This window comes from Amblyraja radiata, chromosome 1 (genome assembly GCF_010909765.2).
Source record: "Amblyraja radiata isolate CabotCenter1 chromosome 1, sAmbRad1.1.pri, whole genome shotgun sequence".
Lineage (NCBI taxonomy): Eukaryota > Metazoa > Chordata > Chondrichthyes > Rajiformes > Rajidae > Amblyraja > Amblyraja radiata.
The window spans coordinates 131,922,334-131,937,328 of record NC_045956.1 but is presented as its reverse complement, the minus strand read 5'-3'; the positions used below and the strand labels follow the sequence as shown (position 1 = coordinate 131,937,328).

General features: G+C 45.3%; 1 pseudogene; it reads left to right on the top strand.

The window, feature by feature from the left end:
- Positions 1–9,753: 9,753 nt before the first annotated feature.
- Positions 9,754–12,152, top strand: LOC116983293 (annotated as a pseudogene).
- The last annotated feature ends 2,843 nt before the right edge of the window (positions 12,153–14,995 follow it).

Genomic DNA, 14,995 nt, shown 5'->3' with positions numbered 1-14,995 from the left:
CCCTTTAGCCACAAGGGCCACATCTAACTCCCTCTTAAATATAGCCAATGAACTGGCCTCAACTACCTTCTGTGGCAGAGAATTCCACAGATTCACCACTCTCTGTGTAAAAAATGATTTTCTCATCTCGGTCCTAAAATACTTCCCTCTTATCCTTAAACTGTGACCCCTAGATCTGGATTTCCGCAACATCGGGAATAATCTTCCTGCGTCTAGCCTGTCAAACCCTTTAAGAATTTTGTAAGTTTCTATAAGACCCCCCCTCAATCTTCTAAATTCTAGCGTGTACAAGCCGAGTCTATCCAGTCTTTCTTCATATGAAAGTCCTGCCATCCCAGGAATCAGTCTGGTGAACCTTCTCTGTACTCCCTCTATGGCAAGAATGTCTTTCCTCAGATTAGGGGACCAAAACTGTACGCAATACTCCAGGTGTGGTCTCACCAAGACCCTGTACAACTGCAGTAGAACCTCCCTGCTCTTATACTCAAACTGGAAGGAAATAAAATGAGATGACATGATTTATTACCAAGACTTCACTCCCAAAGTAACATTCAAATTTTCGGTGCCAACATTGTTGCAATGTGGCATCCGTCAAACTACATTCAAATAATGGCAGGAGTCATGCCTGGTTTAAACTCAGTGCAACACCCCTGATGCAGATATTGCACAAGGCATTGAAGGTTCCACTCAATTTCCCCATGAATACGGCGCAAATAAGGAGCTGTTGGAGAAACTCAGTGGGTCAGGCAACACCTGTGGAAGGGGTGGACTGCTGGGAACCTTCATTTTGACTCCAGTTACCCCATGAATACAATTCCTAAGAAAGGTTTTCAATCTTTTAATGGTCAGCTCCTCTAGTACATATAAATGGATGTCACCTGGAATGGTGTTGTTATGCTTGTATTGTGGAACAAACCCGCCATGCCAGCTATCTTGACTTTGAGGTGTAAGATCCATCAGGATGATTATGTGATGATCAATAATTGCCCCTGCAGTCAAGGCTTTAGTTTTAATTTTTTTGCTTTAGAGCTGCAGCAAGGAAACAGGCCCATTGGCCCACCGAGTCTGTGCCGACAATCAACTCATTACACTATCGCACACTACACACTAGGGACAATTTGCACCAAATTTTTACTGATGCCAATTAACCTACATAGGAGTGTGGGAGGAAACTGGAACACCCAGAAAAATCCCATGCAGTCACGGGGAGAACATACAGACTGCACCCTTAGTCAGGATCGAACCCGGGTCTCTGGCGCTGTAAGGCAGCAACTCTACCGCTGTGCCACTGTGTTGCCCCATGATTCCATTCCTGTATGACAGGTAGAGAGAGAAAAATATAACTATAATGAGGCCTGCAGGGGAGAACAATTTTAATAGAGAAATCATGGACATTTTGCTTCAGGTGTCTGGAAATATTCAGTTAAGCCCTGCAGCACAGGCCCGTCACGCTCACCATAAACCCTGCCACTTACTGGATTCTGCACAATGACAGCAATAATAACTTCCACGCTGCAGACCATCAAGTGACTTCAACTTCCACCCCGACACTTTAATATTGTAGCAATCTAGGCTGGAAAGAGTTTACAACATTCCAATGAAAGCCTGCTATAATGCTTCTCATATGTTCTGTAAAAATTATGTACTGACATAAACAGCATATATGTAATGTCAAAAATCAGAAAGATAAATATAATGGCAGAGTCTTCAAATCTACGCATAACATTGATGAATTATGCAGAATGGATGCTTTGGTGGGCGGCGCGACTCTCGTCAGCAGCGGCCTCTGCAGTCCGTCTGTGTTTTTTTTTTTGTTGTTTTTTTTTTCCTCTCGTTTTTATGTAGTTTTTGTTATTTTTTTGTTGGGGTATGTGTGTGGGGGGGTGGGGGGGAGGGGGTAACTTTAAATCTCTCCCTGCACGGGAGACCCGACCTTTTCTTTGTCGGGTCTCCGTTGTCGTTGGGGCTGCAACGTGGAGCGGCCTCCAACAGGAACGACCTGGGGTTCCAGCTGCGGAGCTGCCGACTACTCACCGTCACGGGGCTGGCCGAGTCCGGAGCGGGTGGAGCTGTGGTTGAGCGCTGCTGCCACCCGACCTCCGGAGATTCGGAGGCTGCAACTGCGGGTTTGGCGGACGGCGGCACCGGGAGCCCGCGGGTCCCTGCTGGGTGACCGCTTTTCGGGGCTTCCGCAACGGCGACTTCTCCCGCCCGAGTTGCGGGGTTGAAGATTACCTGAGCGGGGCCTTACACCATCGCCCCCCGCGGCTTGGAATGGCTGCGGGACTCTGCGAGCGCCCGCCGGGGGCTCTAACACCAAGACCCGGTGCGCGACATTGCATCACCCAACGTGGCTTTAATGGCCGCGGGACAATCACCATCGCCAGCCGGGGGCTTTGACTTTGACTCTGACTCTGACATCGGGGGGGAGAGTGCAGTGGAGAGATAAGTTTTTTTTTTGCCTTCCATCACAACGATGTGATGGATGTTTGTGTAAACTGTGTTGTGTCTCGGGTCTTTTTGTTTTGTAATGTATGGCTGCAGAAACGACATTTCGTTTGGACCTCAAGGGGTCCAAATGACAATAAATTGAATTGTATTGTATTGTATTGTATTCTGTAGAGTCCAAAGAAAGCTTTCGTGTTTTGACTCCTATCTCAACAATTGATCTCCATTTTGTTGCTAATGGACTACCATTTACCTAATTGGTTCTGTCAGGCAGCACTCTACCATATCGAGATGATATCATCAAGTAATGAAATTTGAACTCTTTCAAATTGATAAATGCCACCATTCTTATGCTGACGTACCACCAAGGCTGTCATACATACATACATACAGGGCAGCTGGTGGATTTGGCATTAACAACTGAATTTTCAAATAGGCAGAACAATGAATCCAGATGCATCAGACAACAAACACAAGCCAGTTTATCAACAGAATATAATGAGCAAATTGGGAAACAGCCTAATGAAAACTGTAGCATCAAATGGAAGAAGTGTCTGTCTGCTCCCTCCAGAAACTCACTCCCGCTTCCCTTGAGTTACTGTGGGTCTTGGTTCTGTCAAATAAAAAATTCCCTGCTGGATTTCACTGCACTGGGTGAGAGACATCAAATAAGGCATCATCAGGTAAAGTAGATCGGAGCTAAAGTAGCTGAACAGCAGGAGGCATAAAAACTTGAAAATAAATTTACTCAAAGCCACCGATTATTCCACCTGAAACCTGTTTATCAATAAAACGGTGATGGTTCATTATTTTCTGACCCTGCAATACTGTCTAATTTATATAATTCGACTCCTGCTATCTATATAATTAAAAGTCTCATCTTGACCACTTCCTGTCAGCGTTGTATATTGATTTTAGTAAGGGTGCCAGCGGCAAGGCAGGAAAATGGGGTTGAGAGAGAAAGATAGATCCGCTATGATTTTTGGCCATCTTACTCACATTTTTGCACTCTGCTTGAAATGGTATGAAATTGCATTTGAATTTTGGTGGCCTGCACCCTGCTTGAAATGGTATGAAATTGAATGTAGATTTGGTGGCCTGCACTCTGCATGTGACTTTATGGTCAATTGCAATATTTTTAACATTTGTTTTCCACTTTAAAAGTAAAGGTTAGTGATTGGATTCTAATATATCTAATTTCCAGGTAACACATAATTCAGGAGAGAAATTTAATGGGGACTCAATGGACAATGCTTTAACCCAGTGGATGGTGGATATTTGGAGCATGCTGCCAGAGGAGATAGTTGAAGCAGATAGTTAAATGGATAACACCATTTAAAACACATTTGGACAGGACCACAGATAGGAAATGTTTAGAGAGATGTGGGCCAAATGTGGGCAAATTGATTAATTTAGAAGGGGCATCTTGGTCAGCAGGGATGAGTTGGGTTGAAATACCTCTTCCCATGTTGTATGACTCCATGACTCTGACCGTGCCCATACTATTGGTTTCCTAGCCCTGTACTGTATAATTTTTGACTGCAAATACATGACAAGTTAAGATTTCTGCAAAGTAATTCAAATTTTTGTGTCTACTGATTGTGCTTCAGCCTTATTTAGTGCATTAAACTGCATGCAATGCCAATGCAAAATGGAGACCAATTAATGTATAGCACATTCAGAAAATTGTTATCAAATCGGTGCTGGAGGAACTCAGCAGGCCAGGCAGTATCCTCAGAGGGAATGGACAGGCAGGTGAAAACGCTGGGAAAGGAGGAACAATGGCATTGGTGTATCTGGCCACCACCATCAGCTTCCACTGCTACCCTTTCCCTCTCTTCCCATTAGTTTCATGTTCTTTAAGCGGATTTCCCTGCCACGTGTGTGTCCGCCCACACCACTGTGAGGCAGAGCATCACTCTGGAAGAAATCACAACATTAAGCAGTCATTTCAATAGAGAAGGGGAGGTGGGTGCAGTAATGTTATAGCAAAAATGATGGGCAGTGAAAGTTGCGATTGCCAGCTGCAGAGAGTAGCAATGTTACAAAATTTTTAGATTTTACAAATCAAGTCTGCAATTTATCCCATCAGATAAAGTATAAAAAGAAGTTTAATTTGACACCTAATTCACTTTCATGTCTTCAGTATTAAAAAAGTTATGGCCATTTTCATACTCGGAAATTAGCATCTTGTTCCCTATTGCTTTTCCATTGACTTAACACAAAAGCTGTGATCAAGGACGGTCAAATGGCCATAACTTTATTAAAAATTAAGAGAACTGAAAGACATTTTCAGTTATTATAGATTGAAGCATTCTGAAACAAATATTAAACAATCTTACTTGGATGACCTGAAATTAAAGCATATAATTAGTTAGTTACCCAATTGTAGCTAATTACAAAATTCAATTACTAGATCTAAACATCTATCCATTACTTAAGAAAAGATTTACATTTTTAAATAGCCTAAATGTCCAAATAACATTCACACAAGAATTCACAATATAACATGATTTTAAAATCTCATTGTCATAAATTTATAGGCCAAATGGAAGGAATTTAGTGTTTAATTGCTGTAAATTAATGGCCATTTAAATCATCTTGCGAGTGGGATTTTGTGGAACGCGATGGTTTGGAACGTTGCAGTTGCAGTGAATTTGAACCCCATGTCGGCATGAAAAATACTGCCGGTTCGAATGGGCTCCAAGTCACCTTCTCGCAACTTAAAATTTTGATTAAAGGCATCTTAAGAAGTACTTTTTAATGTAAAAATAAACAGCCTACCTTGCCTTGTCCCCTACGTGAGATCCGTCCCATTGTCGGCGTTCACGGCTTTAGAAGATGATTTTTAATTTACTCTAACAATTAAATTATCCAGCGTTAATTTGAATAAACTTAATAAAACGGCAGTCGAAGCGATTTTTCTTTAGCAACTAAACAGCCAAATAGAGATCGATTTGAATAGGCTGCAGAAAAATCGCATTTTAAACCCGCCCCCCTCTCAAAGGCGCCAAAGTCGCGCACACAGGCAGCGGCAGAACTGCAGTGCCGCTGAAGGTAAGTTTTGTAACATACCTACAGAGAGTCAAGCACAATTGTCACTACTTTCATGTTTTTTTTTACTGATTTGCTGCTGGGGTTTGTTACTTATTTTTCTATGATTGAAAATGCAGATCCGATTATTCTTGGGAAACACAGCGATGGGTCACTAGACATGGGTCTGGTGCTAGGAAAATATCAGATGCACTTACACAGATTATGGCCAGAAGTGGCCAGTTTCCTGAAGGTGGGATTCCAATAGGAAATGGCCACTAGCTCATTTTTACTCATGTGTAAAAAAAGATTATACCTGCAATTTGAATATGGAAAACAGACAATGTGCACTTTACTGATTAGGAGGCGGAGTGCACAGTGCTTGGTTTTGAAAGTGTGTTTGTGACACGCGTTTACTCCTTCCTCACTCTGATATTTACAAGGCCACTAATTAAAAAGTGCAGCGGGGACATAGCCATTGCGAAGGATTCAATTCATAGATTCATTAAGCCTTACAGAAATGTTGCTCCTCATTGATGAAGAGCAGAACTATTTTAATTTATGAATGAATGACCATTCCTCTCTTCCCACCATCCAGGGGATCTGGCGGCGATAGTGGAGAGGTTGGTGCAGTGGTTGGTGTAGGTGCCGACTGACAGATGAGGGTGCACCATGTGGGAGTGAGGGCACTGCTGCTGGGGGGAGGAACAATGGAAGACCCGGCATGGGGGAACCGCGGGGAGGGTGGGGGAGTGGGGGTAGAACAAAGTTGGACCTTGCATGGGATACTTTGTAACTTTGTTGGCACCCATGATGTGGCGACTATTTGCATACCTTGGGTATGTAAGCTAAGAATGTCACTGCCACTTGTCACATGTGACAATTAAGTGTTCATTCATTCAAGTGGTCCTCTAGACGAAGTAATGTATTTCACTTGCACTTCTTCCAATCTATGCACTGTGTTTTGGTGTTCACGAAGTGGTTTCTACTTTGGAGAAACCAAATGCAGATTGGGGGTTGCTTTCCAGAAGCCTTTTCATTCCGCCTGCAGGACTGACCCCAAGCTTTTTGTTGTCAGCCACTTTAATTCTCTGTTACACATGTATTTGACCTATCTGCTTGTGGCCTCCCGCACAGTCATGGGGAGATCCAATGTAAGCTCTCTGATCTGTTTAGCATTATTGCAATTACAGTTTTTATTTTGGACTGGAAATGTTGCATAATAGAGGGCATAGCATTAAGATGAGAAGGGTAAAGTTTAAAGGAGACATGCGGAACAATTCTTTTCACATAGACAATGGTGGGTGCCTGGAATGTTCTGCCAGGGGCGAAAGCAGATACGATAGTGGCATTTAAGAGGCTTTTACATAGGCACATGGATGTGCAGGGAATGGAGGGATATTGAACATCTGCAGGCAGACGAGTTCAGTTTGACCTGCTTCATGTTTGGCATGAACATTGTGGGCTGAAGGGCCTGTTTCTGTGTTGTACTGTTCTGTGTCTATGTTTATTCCCGACAACTGCAGTTTAAAAATAAAATGTCATTACCATAAATAAAATCAGCAAGAGTGATTTTTACAGGAAAGGGGGTCTGAAGAAGGGGCCCAACTTGAAATGTCCTCCAGAGTTGCTGCCTGACCCATTGAGATACTCCAACACTTTTTTTTTGTTTTTGTAAACCAGCATCTGCAGTTCCTTATGCCAACATATGGGATGTGGATTGACTTTCTTCCAATATGTCAAAATGAAATTAGTTTAATTTGGCCATTAATGTCACGTCATATTTCTTGGTTGTCATTTTCGATACAGATAATGTAGTTTTCCTTCTTGATTACTCTGCAGGATGAAATTATAGAACCATAAATCAAATGAAAGCAGCTTTTCTAAATTCCATGACATGCTTTACAGCAAATAATGAGTTGCATTCAACCCACATCACCTTCTGGCATGAGAAACTCAGTGTAAATGTTATGCAGAACTTGGCATTTTTTACTATACCGCTCTCAGGTTTGATTACAAACAATTGAAATCACACAGCCTATTCTTTCTCAAAATTGTTCCCCAAATTAGTTTTGAGCATGTGACCAGTATCAGTTTGTCTTGGGGCTGCTGCAATGTTTAGCCACCATGTATCCACATATCTATGCTTTATTTTGTTCCTATAAGGAAATATGTAGATTGGTTAGTTCCTACTAACCAATTGTAGTGTGTGTTAGTAGTAGCTCCGCCTACTATGCGATTTATATCTCCAGGAATTTGCTTACGTAATTCAGTCTGAGTAGCTGTTAGTTACTGTAACGTCCTGCAGACCAATGCTCTAAGTGTACTTTCATAAATATGTGTTGTGCCTTGATGTGTGTACGACTCGGCAGATTACAGGGCTCTTTGCACGTGTGTCCATGAACATACCCACTGGTCATATTGGTGCACAATGATCATTCTCACACTTCTTAAAAGCAAGGATTCATTGACTTTCTAATCTTTCAGATCTGTCACCAGCCTCCACATTGCTCCAGAATACCATAGGAAGCCAAAGAAACTGCAGATGCTGGTTTAAATCGAAGATAGACACAAAATGCTTGAGTAACTGCGGGACAGACAGCATATCTGGAGAGAAGGAATGGGTAATGTTTCAAGTCGAGACCCTTCTTCAAACTGTGGGTTTCAAGATGCTGCATTTGTCTTTCTTAAAAAGCAGATTGTGGCACCTATTGAGGTATCTTTCTCATATCCATTTTTTGGATGACTCTTGCATGGATTGCCTTCAACTGCCTGATTAGCTCTGTCTCAGAAGAAAGGCTGCCAGAGACTTCAGATCAGGCCCCAGACTGTTGACATGATCTTCTTGGTGACACTGGTCCAGGAGAAATGCATCGAACAGCACATGAACTCCCGGGTTGTTTCCAATGATCTGACAAAGGTCAATAGGGAAACACTCGCTGTCATTTTCGCAAGTTTGGTTATGACAATCCAGATTATTTGCCTTTTCCATGGTACCTCAGTGGGTCTTGTTCTCTCCAGCAGTGACATTTGAATAGTATGAAACAGGGATTTGTACTTGCTCCAGTCCTGTTCAGCCTGTTTTTCCTGTGTGTCCTGAACCATGCCCTGCATGACCTCGAAAGAGGACAATGGTGCACAATGGGCGGTCCACTCTTTGACCTCTGGTGACTGAAGGACCAAGATGCTTGAGAGACTGATCGTAGAGGCACTGCTTGCTGATGACTGAGCCTGAATGGTACATTCGGAGTTGACTTTCGTCACTGTTGAAAAATCTACCAAATTCCACCACTCTGATCATCATTTACCAAAGCATCATGACTGCTCCGTCCTGCATTCAGTCTCAACAAAACCAAGGTCGTGGACCAATCTGCTCCATGGAACTGATGCTGAGAAACAATGCTGAGAACTATATTCTGCAATCTGCATCTTCCCTGTGCTCTATCTATTGTACTTGAGTTTGACGAATATATTTATCTGATCTGATTGGATAGCATGCGAAACAAAGCTTTACATTGTATGTCGGTACACCTGACAATATTAAACATAAACCTAAACCTATCCAAGTCTGCATTAATGGCACTGATTTGAAGATCACATCTGGTCCCTGGGAAACTTCATCACTTTTGATGGCTCTCTAACCATGAAATGGCAGCTTTAATGAACAAGGCAGTCAGTCGCTTGGACATCTGTGCCCTCATCTGACAAACTACAGAATGGTCAAACTGTCAACCAAAATCAATCTATACAAAGTAGTCACAACACATTTAGTGCAAGATAAAGTCCAATAAAGTATGATTAAAGATAGGTAAACGGTCTCCAATGAGGTAGATGGGAGGTCAGAGACGCACTCCAGATGAGGAGATTATGTTTTAGTTGCCTGATAACAGTTGGGTCTGCAAGAACAGCCGAGGCCTGAAGATTCACCAGACCCGGATGAAGTGTTTGGAGGGAGAGGGAGTGTCACATCGCACAGGTATTTTACCTGGTGAGACGCAAGAGGAGCCGGGCCCGGAAGCACCCCATAGAGCCCGAAGCCTCCAAGTGGTGCAACTAGCCCCTCAGAACAGACCTCCGGAGAAGGTTCTAGTCAAATTGCCACATTCCTGCAAGACGACAGTCTGGCATCAGTTCGACGAGGACGTCGACAAGGTGCTAGAAACAACTGCGAAGGAAGACGTGGATCGAAGGCTGCGGACGATGATCATTGTCAGCCCAGCTGTGGAAAGGTTTGGAGCAGTGGAGAAGAAGCCGGCCAGAACACCTTTCACCATGAAACAAAGAGCAACAAAGATCCACAAGATCTGGCAGGAGCTGAAGTCCCTCAAGAAGCAGTACAAAGAGCCCAGCAAAGAGCAACGTCCCCCCGTGGCTGAGCTGTGAACCATCCTGAGAAAGAAACTGATGACTCTCCGTAGAGCTGATGGCACCAAAGATGTCAGAAGGAAAGAGCCAGGAAGCGAGCATCCTTCATAGCCAACCCCTTCGGCTTCACCAAACAACTGCTAGTGCAGAAGCGCAGTGGGAGTTTAGCTTGCTCTAAGGAGGAGATCGATCGGCACATCCAGACAACCTACAGTGACCCCGCCAGGCAGCAGGAGCTGGGCCAGTGCAACATCCTGATAAATCCACCACCCATCATAGAGAGCCACTCCAGAAAGAGGTCCAGGACATTGCGAAGAGAGCAAGATCAAGCTCAGCCCCTGGCACGAGCAGCGTCCCCTACAGGGTCTACAAGAACTGCCCCTTGTTACTGAAACAGCTGTGGACATCCTGAAAGTCATCTGGAGGAGAGGGAAAGTGGCGCAGCAGTGGCGATTCACTGAAGGAGTCTGGATCCTAAAGGAAGAAGATTCCAAGAAAATTGATCAGTTCAGGATCATCTTCTTGCTAAGCTTTGAAGGCAAGATCTTCTTCAGCATAATAGCGAGGTGGCTGACCAACTTCCTCTCCAGCAATGGCTACATTGGCAGTTCAGTGCAAAAGGGAGGCTTATCTGGAGTGCTGGGGTGTCTAGAGCACACGGGAGTGGTGACCCAGCTCATCAGAGACGCCAGGGAGAATATGGGAAACCTGACAGTGCTCTGGCTTGACCTGGCCAATGCCTACAGCTCCATCCCGCACAAGCTGATCCACACAGTCATGGCCAAGCATCATGTGCCGGGCCAAGTGGCAGATCTCATCCTGGACTATTATAACCAGTTCAGCATGAGAGTCTCAGCAGGGTCAGTAACATCAGAGTGGCACAGACTGGAGGTTGGGATTATCACAGGCTGTGATCCTTTTCGCCTTGGTGATGAACGTGATCGTCAAGTCTGCTGAGCCAGAGTACCGGGAGCTTCGGACTAAGTCAGGAATGCGCCAACTACCAATCAGAGCCTTCATGGACGACCTGACTGCCACCATTGAGTCAGTGCCAGGAGGCAGGTGGATCCTGCAGGGGTTGGAGAAACTGATTGGATGGACAAGGGTGAGGTTTAAGCCAGGAAAATCAAGGTCACTGGTGCTGAAGAAGACCAAAGTCATGGACAGGTTCCGCTTCAGCATCAAAGGGACACCAATCCCAACTGTCTCTGAAAGGCCAGTGAAGAGTCTTGGCAAAATGTTTAACAGCAGCCTGAAGGATACAGCATCTGTCCAGGCAACCTGTCAGGAGCTGGAGAGTTGGTTGAGAGCAGTGGACTGGTCTGGGCTTCCCGGCAAGTTCAAGGCATGGATTTACCAGCATGGTATCCTGCCAAGGATACTCTGGCCACTGCTTGTCTACGAAGTCCCAATCTCCATCGTAGAGAGATTGGAGAGGAAAGTCAGCAGCTTTCTCAGAAGGTGGCTGGGACTGCCGAGGAGCCTTAGCAGCGTTGCCCTTTACGGAAATAACATCAAGCTCCAGCTGCCCCTGAGGTCCCTGGAGGAGGAGTTTAAGGTGACTCGGGCCAGAGAGGTGATGCTGTACAGGGACTCCAGCCACCCCAAGGGGGCTCAAGCAGGGGTGGAGGTGAAAACTAGGAGGAAGTGGAGAGACGGCGAAGCCGTGCTGCAAGTGGAGTCTCAGATACGCCACAGGTGAGAGCAGTGACTCGGGGAAGAGCTGGCCTGGGAATCTTCCCATCTCCCCAGTTTGACAAGGCCAAGGGGAAGGAGACGCGCAGGCTGAACCACAGCGCATCAAGTTCCTGATCCAGGCAGTGTACGATGTCTTGCCCAGCCCATCAAACCTCTTCATCTGGGGCAAAGCGGAATTTCCAGATTGCCCGCAATACTCAGGCAAGGGGACGTTGGAACACATCCTGAGCTGCTGCCCAAAGGCTCTTCGGCAAGGCCAGTACACCTGGTGTCACGAACAGGTTCTTAAACCTAATGCAGAAGCCATCAGCATGGGAATCAGCAGCTGCAGACGAGCACACCCGACCACCCAGATGGTCACCTTCGTGAAGGCCGGAGTGCAGCTGCCAAAAACCACAGGAGCCAGGAATCCATCAGGAATTCCGGCAACTGCGCAGGACTGGCAGCTTTCTGTAGACCTGGTGAAACAGCTGAAGTTCCCACAGCACATTGCCACGACCACCCTGAGGCCAGACATCCTCCTGGTCTCAGACGAGACCAAAAACATCGTCTTGTTGGAACTGACAGTGCCATGGGTGAGCCGTCTGGAGGAGGTGCACAATAGTTAAACCTTGCATTCCATTGCACCTAGACTTCACAATAACTTTATCTTTACCCTCCCAAAGTACAGAAGGTCAAATGTGGCTGTATGGCAATCAGCTTAAACTACATTGGTTTTATAAACTCTCATCCATCTATGGTTCCAGCTGCCACCTTCAATATACTTCCATCAAACACTCTAAATCTTTTCAGGGTTAAGAAGCTGATGTATGACGTGCTGCGCTGTTTGCTGGTCTGCTCCACACATGAAGGCTGCTGATGAATGCAGCCTCCAGCGATGCATGTTGGCGTTGAACCGGCCGAGCCCTATACGGAGCCGGTTCAGGGCGACCCACTCTGGGTGGGGTTGTGGTGTTCGGTGCAACAATGATTTGAGGATGTCGCGCAGTCTGTTCCCAGCCGGTTCTCCAAGCTCCTAGTGTGTTGAAGCCGGAGACACAGAGGGTCGCTGCGTGATGGGCGAAGGGGCGATGAGATGACAGGCGTTGAGGTCCCAGTTGCTGTGAGTCCTGGGCGAGGTGGTGCAAAGGATGTTTGGCATACGATGGGGCCTTGCACACCAGCCTGTGGGTGAAATACTCTGTGCAAAGTTTGGCGGGTACAATACCAGCGAGCACCGGCAGAAGATCCATCGGAGTACGACATGGGCAGCTGGTGATGATCTGCATGGTGTAGTTGAGGATGGCGTCTAGCTTGTTAGTATGAGCGCTGCGGCACCATGCTGGGGCGGCGTACTCAGCTGCGCTGTACATGAGTGCAAGGGCACTGGTTCGGAGAGTAGATGTCCAGGTGCCCCATGACTTTAGCACGGAGAGCTTCAAGCTGTTTCACACTGAGGTATGTAGGAAATGGGTTATAGGGTAGGGGTGACCCATTGAGGGTGTTGAGCTTCCTTGTTGTAATTGACAATTGACAATAGACAATAGATAATAGGTGCAGAAGTAGACCATTTGGCCCTTCGAGCCAGCATCACCATTCACTGTGATCATGGCTGATCATCCACAATTAGTACCCCGTTCCTGCCTTCTCTACATATCCCTTGACTCTGCTATCTTTAAGAGCTCTATCTCTCTCTTGAAACCATCCAGAGAATTGGCCTCCACAGCCTTCGGAGGCAGTGAATTCCACAGATTCGCAACTCTTTGGGTGAAAATGTTTTTCCTCATCTCCGTTCTAAATGGCCTGCCCCTTATGCTTAAACTGTGGCCTCTGGTTCTGGACTCCCACAACATCAGGAATATGTTTCCTGCCTCTAGCGTGTCCAATCCCTTAATAATCTTATATGTTTTAATAAGATACCCTCTCATCCTTCTAAATTCCAGTGTATACAAGCCCAGTTGCTCCATTCTTTCAACATATGACAGTCCCATCATCCCGGGAATTAACCTCGTGAACCTACGCTGCACTCCCTCAATAGCAAAAATGTTCTTCCTCAGAATTGGAGACCAAAACTGGGCACAAAACTCCAGGTGTGGTCGCACCACGGCCCTGTAGAACTGCAGAAGGACCTCTGCTCCTATACTCAACTCCTCTTGTTATGAAGGCCAACATGCCATTAGCTTTCTTCACTGCCTGCTGTACCCACATGCTTACTTTCAGTGACTGATGTACAAGGACACCCAGATCTCGTTGTACTTCCCCTTTTCCTAACTTGACACCATTCAGATAATAATCTGCCTTCCTGTTCTTGCCACCAAAGTGGATTACCTCACATTTATCCACATAAAACTGCATCTGCCATGCATCTGCCCACTCACCCAACCTATCCAAGTCACCCTGCATCCTCATAGCATCCTCCTCACAGTTCACAATGCCACCCAGCTTTGAGTCATTTGCAAATTTTCTAATGTTACTTTTAATCCCTTCATCTGAGTCATTGACGTATATTGTAAATGGCTGCGGTCCTAGCACCGAGCCTTGCGGTACCCCACTAGTCACTGCCTGCCATTCTGAAAGGGACCCGTTAATCCCTACTCTTTGTTTCCTGTCGACCAACCAATTTTCTATCCATGTCGGTACCTTACCCCCAATACCATGTGCCCTAATTTTGCCCACTAATCTCCTATGTGAGACCTTATCAAAGGCTTTCTGAAAGTCCAGATACACTACATCCACTGGCTCTCCCTTGTCCATTTTCCTAGTTACATCCTCAATGAATTTGAGGTGGTGCAAGATGAAGACTAAGTTACCTGGGATCCAGTCCATGAAACTAATTTATCAACAATGAGAGTGAGATTGCTTAATACTGAAATGCCTGATTTTAGTGATGGCAGTTAAATGTGAAGCCTATCAAACAGAATAGTAAAGGTGTGCAGTCAACTTGAATATCAGCAAACTGCCAAGGAGCAGAAGAGAAAGCTCAATTATTTAAAACCTGAAACAAATGACTACCCTTGACAAAATTCAAATGTGCAACTTTCTCACATCATCATAGAACGAGTGTGAATGGATGATTGATGATCAGCATGGACACATTGGGCCGAAGGGCCAGTTTCAAATGCTGCATATTTCAATCAATCAATCAATTATCAATTTCTTAACATAGAATATAGAAAAGTATAGCTCAGGAACTGGCCCTTTGGCCCACTGAGCCTTTCGGTCTATGCTGAACATGATATCAAGATAAACCGATCTCATCTGCCTGCATATTATCCATATCCCTCCATGTCTATGTGCCTCTCTTAAAGCCTATTAAATGTCACTATTATACCTACCTCCACCACCACCCTTGGCAATGCATTCCAAGCATTCACCACCCACTGTTCAAAACAGTTGCCCTGTGTAACTCCTTTAAACTCTGCCACTGTCGTCATAAAGCTATACCCTCTTGGACATCTCCAACCTGGGAAAA